Here is a 16,904-nt window from a genome sequence, read left to right on the forward strand (position 1 = left end):
CAGTATGTGCCAGTAGCTGAGTTACAACGGTCAAATGCGGGGTACCTCGTATACCCAGTGCTCCTTGTCTCCTAGAACAATGTTTGCACCGCTGTGTAATTTGTTTTAATTCATGGCACAGGGTTGGTCCTCCCCTTTTTCGTGCCAATAGTTGTACGTTACATAATGCAGTCCCGATTTACATAACTGCACAACCACATGTTCCGTTGGAGGATTTGGCTTTAGTCAGCTGCCTGCTCTGAAAATAGGAGTCCTCTTATTTGTTGTGTATGTGTGATGTCTGAGCCTATACCTCCCCTTTCAAAAAGTTTGGGCACCCCAAAAGTAGCTTCTGTACCGTGTGGCCCCTCGAATGTATATTCTTTTGTAAACAAAGCTGTGTTTTAGGATACGTGTGTCATGGAGGCCACAGGAGACTGTTTATACAATATTGTTGATACACTGGTATGCAGCATTTAAGCATTGCAGCATAGCCAGTGGTAGAAGTGGGGGGAAAATGTAGGGGAACTGTGGGCGGGATTTACCCATGGATTGAGTCAGTGGGCGGAGTCAAAGGGGTGGCAGAGCAAAATATCCCAATTTTTAGGTCTCGTCTGGCATGCGCTGACCTCGCCATGCAAGGGCATTTTGTAATCAATACGGTTTCAGAAGGGGATTTGGAGCCCCACCCCTCTTTTCCGTTGGTTTGCGTCAGCGTTTATGTTAAACGCTGGTGCGTGATTTGCAATTGGGCTTCTTTGTTCCCGCAAGCTATCTCTTCACTACACAGATGGTCTGCATTCCCAGTTCTCCACTTCATTATTTCAGTTTAAGGAGCTGCATACGGTGCATCACTCCTATCCAGCATTTTTTTCTTTTATTGTTTCCCAACTCTTGTTGTTTTTTTGCCCCTAATGCAAGCCGCTTCTAAATGGAAGGTTCGGCACGTGCTGCCAGTGCACTAACTGCGCTGGTGCACAAAAGGCATTCTAATGAGTGTTTTAGTGTCCGCTTGGTTACAGAAGATAGGTGTCACTGTAGCGCTTCAGCACGTACACTGTGCATAGGTTGTGAAAAATGGCGATAATGTGGCTTTGCGAGCACAGTTGCCGCCTTTGGAACTGCTGAACTCGGTTCTAGTCTTGGATTGGGTGTAACATTCTGTGATTCTGGGCAAATCATTTCATCTCCCTTTGTTAAAAAAGAATGTGCAATTAAAAACTGCTGCAGCTTATTCCGTCAGTGCGGCGAGGTAATGGAACAGAGCGATGGTCAGTCCGCAACCATGAAGGAGATCAAATTGTCCCTGGGTATGTTCAGTCTATAGAATTTGACTTGTCTTCAAAAGTTTACGGCCTTACTTCGACTGTGAAAGAATGGCCCTGCGCAAGGGCTTAAGACGCTGTGAGCTCTAAAAGTCCTCATGGAGTGTACCAGTTTTTCTCCTCACCTTGTCATGATATATTGGATCCTTTGTGTGTCTTGTGGCAGCAGGAACTGCCCTGGGTATGTTCCCACTATAAATAGATAGCACAAGGTGCCGGGTGGGCTGCATCATGTGCGGGTACCATATTTCGGGGGGTGTGGTAGGATCTTAAACCACAGCAAACCAAACGCTATAACTAGTACATCCCAACCATTCATTTTAACATGGAGTGTGCACAAATTAAAATCGGGGTTTTGGTTAACAAGGTTTCCGCATGTTACTAAATGAGGTAGTGAAGCATGCATGTTTGGGATAAAATCTGTTTTCACCCACTTTAGTGAATTAAACGGTAAATTATGTAGTTCCAAATAGGGACTTCAATACTGAATATTAAAATTTTTATAGCATCACTCTAGCTGGATCCGGTATTCAAGAGCACTAGTAAGGGCATTTGCTTGAAAGAGAGAGTTTGATGTGATAAAATAAATAGGCGGCATTTTTATGAAAAAACTATTTCTTAGCTGGGAGCACTGCTCCTTAGATTTATGTTCTTGTAGAAATATTAATTACCATGTACACTCCAAACTATTTGTTCATCCTCTTCACTTCCTCTTTTAAGGGAAAGCCTGGTGAGAAAAGTAGAACCAGTGCTCACATATACTTCTCAAATACTTTTAGGTGCGTTTGCACTCTATACATTTAAAAAAAATGCCCACCATAAGCTGTTGTCTATACGCAGAACTTATTTATAAAGAGCATTTGCAATGCAATAGGTCTTGCAATTAGGCGAGTTTGAGCTATTTGCATTCTAAACGACAATGCCTTTTTGTTTTTTATTTGCTTTTTAAAAGATAAATAAAATGCATTGTCATTTACAATGTCAATAGCTCAAACGTGCGTAAATGCGAGACCTATTGCATTGCAAATGCTTGTTTATGGCTGGGGTGAGCCCCTGCAGTATGGCGGGTCGTTGGCCTGAGAGCTCTTGACTGGCGCGGAAAATGAGGGGCCCCCTCCATGTACTTTGCAGGGGGGCCCCCTCAGGTTTCGTTACGCCACTGCCCCTTTTCCTTTCTGTTCCACTAGTTTTTTGTGCTCTTTTGCTTCTGTGCCACTCGTTTTACCCTTGATTTTGTGCCCCTTTTCTTTCTGTTACCTACATTGCCCCTCACCGCCCTCGCTGCTGCGTCCCCCTGCAGCCCCGCCCCCCTGGTTGCCCACTTCCCATTCGCTGCCCCCGTCTCCCACCTCCCAGCGATCCTCCCTCCCACATCCCCATATATTCCAGCCGCTGCGTGGCCACACCGCTGTCGTGCCGAAGGCATGCCTAAGGCGAGCCTGTCTGCGCCCATCCGTGCCTGGACCATGCCCAGCGCCAGAACCCCTGGCCCCCACACCCGCCACAAAGACCGCAGCCACTACGATGCCAGCACTCTGCACGCTCTCAACTCCGGACGGAGCCACACCTGCTTCAAGGCCGCCCCGAAATGCACACACGGCCCTTTCACCTGCCGGAACTGCAGCTACACCAGCCTCAGAGCCGATGAACCACCCGCCAAGAAAGACCCCAACCACCTCCGATGCATACTACTGAACACCCGCTCCGCACGCAAGCATGCCGTCATGCTCTGGGACCTGCTCGACACAACATCCCCGGATGTCGCCTTCCTGACAGAGACCTGGTTTAACAACTCCTCCGCACCCGACATCGCCATAGCCATCCCAGACGGCTAAAAGATCACCCGCAGTTACCGCACCAACGGAGTTGGAGGAGGAATCGCCATCGTCCATGCATGTGTTCGACGCGCTCAGCACCGCCGAACACATGCATTTCCAGATCCACACAGACCCTAATTCCACCCTCAGAGGCACCCTCGTCTACCGACCCCCGGGCCCTATCCCCAGTTCAGCGACTCCATCGCCGACTTGAACAGCACGCATGCCCTGACCTCCACCGACTACATCCTCCTCGGAGACCTGAACTTTCACCTTGAGAACAACAACAACAGCAACAACTCCACAACCCTGATCAATAACCTCGCCAACCTCGGACTGAAGCAACTCGTCACAACGCCCACTCACTCAGCCGGCCACACGCTCGACCCCATCTTCTCCTCAAGCCTGTACATCTCCATTAGCCACACCACCGAACTCCTCTGGACCGACCACCTCTGCATCCACTTTGCCTTCCAGACACCCACCACCACACCCAACAGATTCCCCGCCAGTGCCGGAGCAAAATCACTGAAGACCAACTACACGCAAACCTCGCTCTCAGCCCACCCACCGAACCCTCGCACCGACGCACGCAACCTGGGAATCATCCTCGGCTCAATGCTCTCAATGACCAAGCAAGTCAACGCTGTCGCCTCCTCCTGCTTCAACACCCTCCGCATGCTCAGCAAGATCTACAGTTGGGTCCCGACAGATACAAGAAAGACAGTTACCCAGGCCCTCGTCAGCAGCAGACTCGACTACGGAAACTCCCTCTAGGCAGGAGCCCTGACCAAGCTCATCAAACGACTACAACGCCTCGGCATGACTGATCCTCGATGTACCATGCTACGGCCACGTCACTCCCCACCTGAGAAACCTGCACTGGCTCCCCGTCAACAAGAGGATATCCTTCAAGCTCCTCACCCACGCACACAAGGCACTCCACAAGACTGGCCCAGCCTACCTCAACTGACGGCTCTCCTTCTACATCCCCAACCGCCAGCTATGTTCCGCCGACCTCTCACTCGCCACCGTCCCGCGCATCCGAAGAACAACCACCAGTGGGACATCCTTCTCCCACCTCACCGCCAAGACATGGAACACCCTCCCACTGAGCCTACGACAGACCCAAGACCTGCTGACCTTCAGGAGGATACTCAAGACCTGGCTGTTCGATCAGTATCACCCCCCCCAGCACCTTGAGAACCTCGCGGGTATGTAGTGGGCTTTACAAATGATTGATTGATTGAATGGTTTTAAATATGGTACTACATATTTTATAATGAGTGATGAAAGGTTATACTAGTGTATGATGAGGTGTATCAGATTGTCACGTGGATGATGTCATCAGTGATGTCATCAGTGATGTCATTTGAGATGTCATCAGTGATGTCATCAGTGATGTCACTGATCATGTCATGAATGATGTAATATGTGACATCATTAGCAGTGGATTGCGGGCGCACAAGTTATATTTAATAGAACTAACTATAACGGAGTTATTTCAATGGTTTTGTACGAGTGAAATGACCTGCCAACTATAACACCCCTAAAACCTATGGTTTTTTCAGTGCATTTCTAAGGTTTTTTAGATGCTAATTCCTAACTATAACACGTCTGAAACCTAGGGTTTTTTCAGTGAATTTCAAAGGTTTTTTAAATAACAATTTTTAAATGTATTAATTGTTATATTTAGTTTTTTGATACTGATTTTCTACATTTTTTAAACTATTTTTACATATTTTATTTTTTAAATTGCATTACATATTTTTAATATAAATTGAAAAAAATGTTTTTAAAAATATTTAAACTCTAATATTTTTTTTTTAATATTTTTTTAAATATATTAATATTATTTTTTTTCCAATTTTTTGGGGGGAGTCGCGCACCCGAATTGTCCCTTTCTCGATCACTGAGTGGAACCTAGCCGCCATTTTAGGATTGTTTTGTAGGATCCGCGTAGGGTGTGCGATGGGTGCGTATTTTCGTGCGCAATCGCTATGCGACCAGTACGCGACTCCAAGCGCATGCGCGACACTCGCACGCTTCCGCGTGACGTCATATACGTGTTCGACGCGTTGGGCGCGCGACTCCCGCAACATTTTTTAATGTAAAAAAGATATATATGTATTTAATATAAATATTAGGGCAAGACATTATCTAAGCTAATCATAAAAATAATATACTTTTACTTTTAATAAACCTATATTACTTTTAAATGCAATTTCGCAAAGTCACGATGGGTGCGTGCTGCCTCTGCGCAGGGTGCGCGGACCCCATGTGACCTGAAAAAAAGAGATTTGATTGGTTCATAACACTTCCTATTCTAACTATTGAAGGACCCCACCCATTTCAATCATTCTTCTTAGACCTTCTTTGAAGGAACAACTCTCAACTGAGAAGAACCTTTTTTTATTGCATTCCTTTGTGCTATTTTCTCAATACTGCACAAAATGGCTTCAGGATCATGAATTTCTTCCTCTGCCTCCACGTCCTCAAAGATATACTTCAGTTGTCTGGAAACAAAATTCAATCCCAGAAGGCTGTAAAAAGTTAATGCAACAAAAGTGACCTGCAGAATTTGTAAGAGGGTGCTTTCCAGAGGAGTTCCTACCAAAAAATACTCCTGTGGTACGGCAAGCATGTTTAAACACCTGAAGACCCTGCACCCCATGAACCTGGCTCATGAGGAGTGCAGAAGACTCCACGAAAACCCTGGACATACGTCCACAGGTTGCTCAACTGAAGGTGCTCTGTATTAAGTGCAACAAATCATTGTGTTACGGAGAGCAGTCTGTAGATCTTATCTACAGAGCACAGGAAAATCATCTGTGCTAGACTTTTTTTTTTCCCTGCAGTTGATTGTTTTGATCCTCCTGTTCAATTTTTTCTTTTGAAAAAAACCCCCAAAAATCACAAAATTGTTCAGAAAAGCACCAAAAAAAATATAAAACAAAAAAAAGTTCTTTTTAGAACTGACTTCGCTGGTTAAAAAAAGAGCTATATTTGTATGATAGTGTGTGAAAGTTTGGTTAAATGTATGCATAGTGCATAATAAATGAAATAATGCATTAGTAGTGTATGGTGAATGTATAAGTGCAGAACTATAAGGAAGTGCTGCAGCATGACACTGTAAGCTCTTTAGTTGCAGTGTGATGTGGTACTTCCGAAGCACAGGGATGCAACATATGTACATAAATATGTTGCAAGTCTATGCTTCCCTCTGCACTGCTGCTTAAACTGCAGCCATGCGGTGACACAGGCACCCTTGCACCATGCTGCAAGGATATCTGTGTCGTATGGAGTTTATTTTGATATTTCAGTACTGCACTCTAGTGTGAAAGCCTGACTCATTTTCCGAATGCATAAGCAATGACTGGCTTCTAATTCTACTAAAACTTGAGAACAGGATAGGTTTTTAAGCAGTTATGTATCTACAAAGACATGAATTAAGCAAATGTGTCTCTCACAATGGTTGCCCAAATGCACACAGACTCACAGTGTGATTCTAGACAAGCAACACTATTCCTTGGACTTTACCTAAACAAACTCACTAGGCTGGAAGGGGTAAGGTAACTGCAGACATTCTACATATTTCAAAACTACATTCTAGTGTGAAAGCCTGACTCATTTTGCGAATGCATAAGCAATGACTGGCTTCTAATTCTACTAAAACTTGAGAACAGGATAGAATTTTAAGCAGTTATGAGTTCTACAAAGATGTGAAGTAACCAAATGCTACTCCCACAATGGTTGCTCAAATGCACAGACTCACAATGTGATTCTATACAAGCAAGACTACTCTCTGGACTTTAGCAGGAGAAACAAATTAGTCTTATTAAAAACAAAGGCACCACATACAACCCCTCACACATTAATAACTCACCTTTCAAATTGATTTGTAGATTAAGAAGTATGGCAGTAACACCAGATTGTCTTAGACAGAATGTCTGTACTGCACTGCTCTTAGCAAAACCAAAAAATGGCAAACTTTCCTTCTTATTCCACACACATATACATATAAATATCAAATCACATTGCTTCCCACATTAATTCAAAGGCTAACACACATTTCTATTGGTTATACACTTCAACCCTTTCCAATTGACATAACTTTGAACCCTACTCCCAATCTGCTTACTCCCTGTTACCATAGTAACAGTTCATGGAACACTCAACTGAACACACAGGTCACAAGTTCATCACACAATGTTGCTAATCCAAGCAGCAAGTGTGCTTGACTTTTCAAAATATCAGCTTATCCTATGTAATGTTCCTTTTAAACAGTTTTTGTTAACAAATACGAAACATGCTTTTAAAAAACAGAAACATGCACCCTACTTTTCAGTCTATAATGTTCTAAAATAGCCAATCGTTTCTTTTCTTTTTTCAAAACTGCATCTTAGCCACCATTTTAGAAAAACCTTAGTTTTGAAACTGCCATTTCATATAGAGACACCTTCTGAGTGCATTCAGACCTCCCTTCAAGATGCTTAGAGTGTTGATTGTGAGACACAGCTATATTTTCTGGAGCCCAAGGTAGGCAGAAAACAGAGGTATTGACAAAGACCTAGCTTAGCCAAATGTAGACATTAAATGGATTGGACAGAGAGGAATAAAGTGGCACCAATTGATGCAATTGGTTAAATCCTTTTTGCATCTCCAACACCCTGACTTCATAATTGTGCACTGTGGTGGCAATGACATAGGCACATTGACTGGGGTAGGTCTGGAAATGCTTATGAAGGACACCTTTGGGGAATTGATGTCACTTTTCCCCCAAACTGCCTTTGTCTATTCTAACATATGCCAAAGACAGAAATGGAACTGATCCAATCAATTTTGTCCACAGATTGAGAAAGCTAGGAAACATGTCAATAAAACTGATTCGGCTTATCTCAGAGATTATAGAATGGGGTCCATTTACAACAACAATCTGCATTTTAATATGGACGGCATCTATAGGAGAGATTTTGTACATTTTACAGATGAGGGTAACAGAGTCTTCCTCAACAACGTTAGACTCTGAATCGGTACTTACTTGTAGGTACCAAAATCTCCCAATAAACACAAGGGCTCTTTTTAGACCCACCCAAGATCTAAACACATAAGCTTGATATATATCTGAAAAATATAACTTTATTTTGCTTGGAGTCGCACACCTAACGAGTTAGGAGTCGCGCACCCAACGCATTAGGAGTCGTGCACCAAACGCGTTAGGAGTTGCGCACCCAGCGCGTGCACTACAGGGACCAGCGCTGAGCGCCGTGCTGGATGCGTGACTCCTAATTTTACAGTTAAAATGTTTATATTATCCCCGGTGACCCCATCCCCCGGGGCCTATATACAACATTGGGGACCATGGGGGGAGCCCAATGCCCCCACAGTCCGGCCGGCATTCCTTTTCCATATGGGGAGCTGCTAACATGCAGCTCCCGTGTGGAAAAGCAATATGGTTTGCATTTTGATAGAGAGAGCAGGTTTCCCTGCTCTCTCTTTCAAAATCCAAATCAAGCTTACTATGTTAAGGCGGGAGCCACAAGGCTCCCTCCCTGGCATAGCAAACAGCAGTGTACCGAGGGTGGGCACCCCGAGACACGTCAGGAGCTGGCCCTGGTAGTTGGGGTCCCCAGGGCGCTCGACGGCTTCAGGAGGGTGGCCAAAAGGCCCCCTTCCCACAATATACAAAGCCCCGGGGGGTGGTGGTCCCCGGGGTGGCCTTTGAGCACCCCCACCCATTTTTTTTAAAGCCCGGGTGGTAGCGGTCCCCGGGGCTGGGGGGGGCTTAGAGCCCCCTACCCATTTATTTTACTGGAGCTGGCCTTTCAGCATCCCCACCCATTTATTTTGTAGCCTGGGGGTGGCAGTCCCCGGGTCTGGGGGGCCCCTCCTGGCCCCCATCAAACTTCATATTTTTGCTCCCAAGATTTGGCCCCCCCGGGGGGCTAATTATTAAAGAAGCGCGGGAGCCCGCGCTTCGTTTTAATTTTTTTATGGCAGGATCCGTGCACCCTGCGTGGATTTTGATGTTTTAAAAAAACAAACTTTTTTTGGTGCCCTGGGGGTCCTTGTGGGACCCCCTAAAGAGGTCTAGAGGATCAGGGTATTTCTACCCTTCCCCCTTTATATGCTTTGCGCACTTGTTCCACTGATTTCTTGAGCCTCACTTCTACCGAGACACAAAATGGCTGCCAACACTTCCTGGTTTCGATTGTTGACAGCCAGTTGACAGCCAATTAGTATGCAGCTCGGAAGGGTGCGCAGATCCACCGCGCCCATAGATATATATATGATTTTACTTTTGATTATCTCTGTAACTACTGAACGGATTTACACAACTTAACTAAAAGGCACGAGTGTGAATCAAGGGCTACCTCTTTGCCTAATTTGGTGTAATTCCGTTCAGCAGTTCGGGCTGTAGCTGTGACTAAAGGTTCCTATGGAAAATTGCATGGGGAAAACACGTTTTGGGACCCCCCTTTTTTCTCGGCCCCCACTTGACGAATCACCCCCAAACTTTCAGAATAAGAGCAGACCGGAGCGCCCCACCCGTTTTGAAAATTTCACAAAGATTCGTCAAATCGGCACCAAATATATTGGAAATAGAATGTTGCGGATTTCCTATGGAAAATAAGTCCTAACTATAACTACCTACTGGCGACCACCAAAAGAAAATAATGTCCGCACTCGCTCAATACGATAAATTGGGTTTATTTACAAGAGACTACTGAGCAGTCCCCTTCACCTACGCGTTTCGACTGCAGGTCTTCTTCACAGTGTTGTTCGAACGAATTGGTGGATAATATATATATATCTACCAAGGCCTCTGGGTAGGCCGAAACGTTATGTCGAGGTGGGCCTTCCAAGTAACTAAATAAAACACTGCTCACCTGCACTTTGGGTCTTCCTCTCTTCTTCAGCGCCGATGGAATCCGTTACAAGTGCTCTGGTGAGAGAATGCTGAGATCGTTGTTATATATATATATATATATATATATATATATATATATATATATATATATATATAATCACTGTATCGAAATGTTTGTAGATCCAAATCCACACATACTGGTCAATCAAGGGAGTATTTTCAACTCATGAAAAAATTGAAAAGAAAATGAGAAAGTGGTTATTAACAATGCAGACAAAGGAGGGAACATTGTCCTGTGGGACAAAGTGCTCTACAGGGCTGAAGCTTTCAGGCAGCTTGATGATGCAGATTGTTATGAAAGAAGTGATGGGATTTCAGTCCGTAAGATCAATTCAGATTACAAGATTGAGCTTTCAAAATGGCAAAGAGAAGGGTTAATCACCAAGGAAGAATATAACTTTTTGTACAAGGAATTTCCAGTATTACCCTTATTTTATTTAATCCCCAAAGTCCACAAGGGACTGACCCCACTACAAGGGAGACCCATCATCTCTGCTATTAATAGCTGCTTTGAAAACACCTCAAAATATGTGGATTATTATCTGCAGGACTTCGTCACATCTTTACCAACATATCTTAAAGACTCCAGAGACTTTTTAAATAAACTGAATACTGTGGAGTGGAGTGATGGCATGTTATTCATGACGTTGGATATAACAGCACTGTACACGTGTATCAGGCATGAGGATGGTTTGCGAGCAATCAAATACTATCTAGAGCAGAGGGATATAGGGTTATATCAGCATAACAAGATGATTGTAGAAATGATCCATACATGCCTGTCTAATAATGTGTTTCTATTTGATGGAAAGATCTATAGACAGAAAAGAGGTGTGGCTATGGGGGCATGCTTCTCCCCCAGCTATGCATGTTTACATGTAGGCTGGTGGGAGGAGCATGTCCTCAGGACACACCACAAAGCAATATTTGATACTCATATTGCTCACATGTGGAGATACATCGATGACGTGTTTATTGTGTGGAGGGGCAATGTAGATCAAGCTAAGGATTTTGTGAAATGTATTGACAACAATAATCTAAATCTAGCCTTCACCAGTCACATACACAGTACCACTGCCAATTTTCTGGATATAGAGGTCTTGATTGAAAATGATGTAATTACCACCAGTCTGTATCAGAAACCAACTGCAGGCAACACGTTATTGCATGCATCAAGTTTTCATCCACATCACACGATAGAAAGTCTCCCATATGGAGAACTCCTTAGAATTAGGAGGGCATGTAGTACTGAGGAAGCTTGGAAAAGTTCTCAGGAGATTGCCACAGCTAGACTTATATCACATGGTTATGGATCAGGCAAGATTAACCACTTGGATGCTAACCATTGTCTGGCACTTCAATGTAATTTCCATTGAAATCAATGGAAACTCCATGACGAGTTACCCTTGTCATTAGCACTGAAGGGGTTAAGGCTGCTTTAGCAAAAGTCAATCAACACGATAGACGTAATCTACTGCAACCGGCTGTTTGCCACATTGAAACTGAGCTAACCTCGGATGTTAGTAACAAAACAAATTCCAAGTGCAGATTCATCACCACTTACAGCAAGCAATCACAAGCTATAAGAAAAATAATAAATACTCAGTGGCCCATTGTCCTAACAGACGGTGTTCTAAGGGGAGTCTTACCGGTAAAGCCCAATATCACTTATCGAAAAGCTTACTCCATGAGATCAGACTTGGTTAAAAATAGTCCAGAAATGTTCAATCAAGATAAATGGTTTTCAAAAAAGAAGGGTTTCTTTAAATGTAGCAGTTGTAGAGCCTGTAAGTTTGGATGTAATACAAAAACATATAAAACTGCATTTTCGGAGGAGTTGTGTGACATCAAAGGGAATTTCAACTGTAAAACGGAATATGCAGTATATGTTTTAAATTGTGTATGTGGTCTTCGCTATGTAGGAAGTACCAAAGTTCCAATGCAAGCGCATATTTTGCAACATTTGCGAGCCACTGTGAATTCAGACCAAACTTACCCTGTCGCTAGACACGTTAAATCAGTTCATGGCAACAATCTGAATGTACTTTCCTATTTTGTCATTGACAGTGTCCCCAGTAACAAAAGAGGTGGTAACAGAGACAAATTGTTGCGACAGTTGGAAACACGCTATATTTTGGAACTCGACACCAAGAATCCACATGGACTTAATATGTGTGAAGACATGTATCATTACCTGTGAACGAAGGATTTATATACTTGAATTAGGTTATGTATTCATTAATGAGTAACAAACATATAGGTGTTATATTTTATGTACAAATTTGATCAGTACATGCTGATTCTCTCTCACATGAGCATTCATTGATGTTCCCGGCTGGGAACACAATTTTTTTTTTTTTCTTAAATATCATTGCACTTTATTCACTGGTTGCACTTTTAGGCACTTAAGCACTTTTCGAAAATTAGCAATAATATTGTGGACATGGTCGAATAGTTTGAAGACTTAAATATGGACATTATATGGATTTATTTCTAAATGATTAACGCTGCATTTAAGCAGGTATATTATGCACATCAACTATGCAATGGAATGTTATGTTTTTAATATACAGCATAATATTTATGGTTTTAATATTTACCTTTGAATTTTTCTAACACTCATTTCAAAGTACATTGCAAATGTGTAATATCGAGCAAAATGAAATAGCTGGATATAGAAAATTTCCATGTATTTAGACAGATATTATTCTATTTCTCTATGTGGATTTGCCTAAGGTATAGTAACCTAGAGCGAGTCTGTTGTCTATATCTTTCACTATGTACTATGACCATGTGACCTATGACAAATAGTATGGTGATTGGTGATGGTTTGTTTAAAATGTACACAATAATAAATGCTTTTCATCTGGTGAGCAAGGCGACAGGATCGCCGAAACGCGTCCGATCGCGGCACCCTTGACACTGCATTTATGAAAAAATAAAAAATAAAATCTGCTGCAGAACCTACCGGAGTTGTGTCCGTTTTTTCTGCCTGGTAGTGCTGTATTGTTACGGTGCAACCGGGGAGCGTCATACGCATATATATATATATATGCACAAGAACCTCCAGCGAAGCAGAAGGAAGGGGCCACACGGGGTTTTCACAATAGAACGCCTTTAATTGGAAAAGCGGGTTTGGACATAATGCATTTCGACAGGCATGTCTTCCTCAGATGCCGCCGCCACACTGAAAAAATCCCCACACCTCCGGTTTTAAATCAGTCTGCAATCCTCCCTTGTTTAAAACAACACACCTTCCTTGTCATGTGCTCATTCACCTGCTGCATTCTGGTAAGTCCTACAGCTCCCAGAATATATCTTTTCTGGGCCGATGGTACGAGGGTATGCTTGAAATATATATATATATCCATTATTAGATTACTCTTATACGTAGAAATAATCATCCGGCACTCCAAGGAAAATGTCAACACTCGGTCTGTTTATTGAAACTAAGTTAACATCTACGCGTTTCAGCAGACTCACGCTGCCTTGTTCACGATGCATGAGCACCATTACTTTGTCAATAAAATACACAAAAATAGTGAACGACATTGACAAGGGACTCAACACATTCGATTCAAAGCTCTACTGCTTGCAATTTGGCAGCCATTTTATAACATGTTCATTCTTTAACAAGAAGCATGTTTATCTCTTCATCTATTGCTTTTAAATCCTCTTTCGCTGAATTTAAACAAAATAATGACATGCATTTATAAAATTCGAAATGGTCACCCAGATTGGATTTTTATAATTTGCAGGAACTTCAGTTCCTTGCATTTCTATATCCAACAATTGTAATTGATCACATTTAGAATTCAATCATAGTGCACATCATTTATTCAAAGTGCAAGTGTAAGCAATTTTATAAAACCTTGGGTTCAACATTGTACTCTGGCAAGTGCCTGTTTCATTGGCTGCAAATCTTGGCAATTTAAAGTGCTAGTGCTAATGTGCAAATTAAGCAGTTTCCCTACTTTGAAGTCGCACCAACAATTTGGGACCTCAATTATTTCAAAAAAAGTGCAGGTGCTTCATAAATATAACATATCATGACCTATTTAAAAAAAAGTCGATTTCTTATATTTAATAAAAAACAATTATTTATGCACTTTATAAAAAGGGACCTAAAAATCATAAAAACAACATTCTTGGTGATTAGTATCATCACACAATCTTATTCTAAAGTCCTAGTGCTTTTGTAAACCAGGCATTCTACTGATATATGCCTTTTCCTCCAGTAGCCTTCCATACTTCAATACAGTACAAAGATTATTAAAAGTGCAAGTGCATGTTTAGCCAAGAATTTAACCCAAGAGTGTGTCTTTCCAGTAGAGCAATTCATTGTGTTGTAGCCAACATGTCGGCTGACAGCGTGAGGGCTAGGGAGGCGCGAGCAACAACAATGTTCTCGGATGAGCCCCTTACGGATACAACCAACACACGCAATGCCTCAGACCCACAAGCGGGACCAAGCACGGATACACTCAACAGCAAAATGAAACTATTGGAAAATGGTGGGAGGCTAAGCCCCTTCAAAAATATATAGAAGTGAACCGAATACCGAGAGGGCTAATGATTCTAACATCACCCACCTATGAAAATCCTAACCCAGATTTGATGAAGGAGTGGGCGGAGATTAACTTGGAGGCTTCAAGGCAACAGGTACTGGTGTTAATAAAATATGCGGAGATAGATCGCACCAAGCTCCAGGATGAAATATCGGCACTATATGATGAGTTGGAGTCCCTTGACACAGAGGATGAAAGAACTAAGCTCCTGGCAGAAATGACTGCCCAATTGAAGAAGGGAGAAGAAAAAATAAGAACGAGAAAAACGTACAAATTTGCCAGAGATAGACAAGACTATGATCTGGGGCAGATCTTCACCTTCTCGAGAAAATATGATGGAATACGCAAGGCAACCAGCGGGGCCACCGGGAATTCCCATACAAACTCACGGGGCAGAGCTTTTCCCAAACAAGCACAGCACAACACTGAGGAATCTGGAGTATCTGACTTCAGTTCTGGACCAGGAAGCGATACCGATTCGGAGATGAGACAAATTTGGGCAGACAAAGCTGGGAAAAAGCCATCCCCAGGCGAAGAGATCAGTTTTTTATGCGAGGAGCGCCTCCAATCCCTGAGACCGGGGACGCGAAAATACTACGGAGAAAATGGAAACACTATGTCCGCAGGAGGAGGCGCAGGGCGAGGGCAAGGACAAGAGCAGGCAAGCAATGCTCAACCGAAAAGGAGGGGCAGGGGACAATGGCACAAGAAGAAATAAGCAGCCATGCACACCAGACGATTGTCAATCTTCCGTCTATGACCCTTACTACCAAAGAGGAAAACATCCTGAGGTTGGGTCTTTCATTTGCCCCACAAACAAATTTGAACTATGCTGCCACTCGCACGGATTTTTACAAAGCCACTCGCAAACTCAAACTGAGAAAATTTCATGAAATGAAAGGTAAAGAAACGGATAAGTCAACTGACACATTACAGGTGATTCCTTCCTTGACACAGGAATTGAACACAATGTGGACCAATGAGGGTGATGATACTGACACTTTAAATCAAAGTGGGTCAGAAGTAATACCATGTTCCCCTATGACATCAATGAAAACATTAAATGCAAAACCTCTCACTCCATTCAAACCTCCGTCAACTTTCTGCCCAATTATGCCACGGGACTCCATTGATGTATTCCACGAGAGTATTGTTAGTGATCTCAAGGAACTACATGGTAACATCAGTAAAGCAAAATACAAATATGACCAACGAACGAAGGATTATGAATTATTGGTCAAAAAACGAAAGGAAAATAACAATATCATCATACGCCCTAGTGACAAAGGCGGCAACATTGTGCTCCAAACTAAGGTTGAATATGACAAAGAGGCATTTCATCAACTGAATAACAGAGAACACTATTCGAGATTCAAAGGTGATGAAGTTAAAAACATGCAACAGGAATATCACAAATCATTATGGAAATGGAAATCGGCAAAACTATTAACTGAACAGGAATACAAATATTTAAAAACGGATTTCCCTATAATACCATCCATGTACTTTATCCCCAAAGTTCATAAAGATAAGAACAATCCCCCTGGCAGACCTATCATCTCAGCCAGGGGAAGTCTATTGGAAAGGACGTCCATATACATTGACTATTTTCTTCAAAGCTATGTGAAAGGACTGGACTCCTACATCAAGGACACAGGGGATTTCATGTCCAAACTGTCCGTTATACAGGTACGAGAGGGGGATTGGCTAATCGCCCTGAATGTTACATCCCTCTATACTAGTATTCGCCATGGAGATGGCATTGCAGCAATTCAATACTTTTTAGAGAGGAGGGATCCTGTTTTCCATGACCATAATGTAATGTTGATTTGCATGCTTCAATTCTGCCTCGAACATAATGTTTTCATGTTCAACAATTTGCTATTCAGACAATTGCAAGGAGTAGCTTTGGGGGCCAGTTTTTCCCCTAGCTTCGCATGTTTGCACATGGGAGCCTGGGAGGAACTGGTCCTCCAAACGAATTTTCACCAAGAAATGAAAGATCATGTCATCAGTTGGAACAGGTTTATTGATGATTTATTCGTGGTGTGGAGGGGGGGAGCAGGGAGGAGGCTCTGGGGTTTATTGACCGATTGAATGACAACAATCTTAATATACCCCTCACAGGGGAGTTAAGCCAACAACAGGTTCCATTCTTGGATACCTTAGTGTATATTATTATAATAATCTTTATTCGGAATTTCAAAGTTAGAAATCCATAAAAGCATGGTAACACATAATAAAACAATTATATATGTAAAAAAGTACAGAGTGATTACATGTG

Source organism: Lissotriton helveticus, chromosome 8 (genome assembly GCF_964261635.1).
Source record: "Lissotriton helveticus chromosome 8, aLisHel1.1, whole genome shotgun sequence".
Classification (NCBI taxonomy): domain Eukaryota; kingdom Metazoa; phylum Chordata; class Amphibia; order Caudata; family Salamandridae; genus Lissotriton; species Lissotriton helveticus.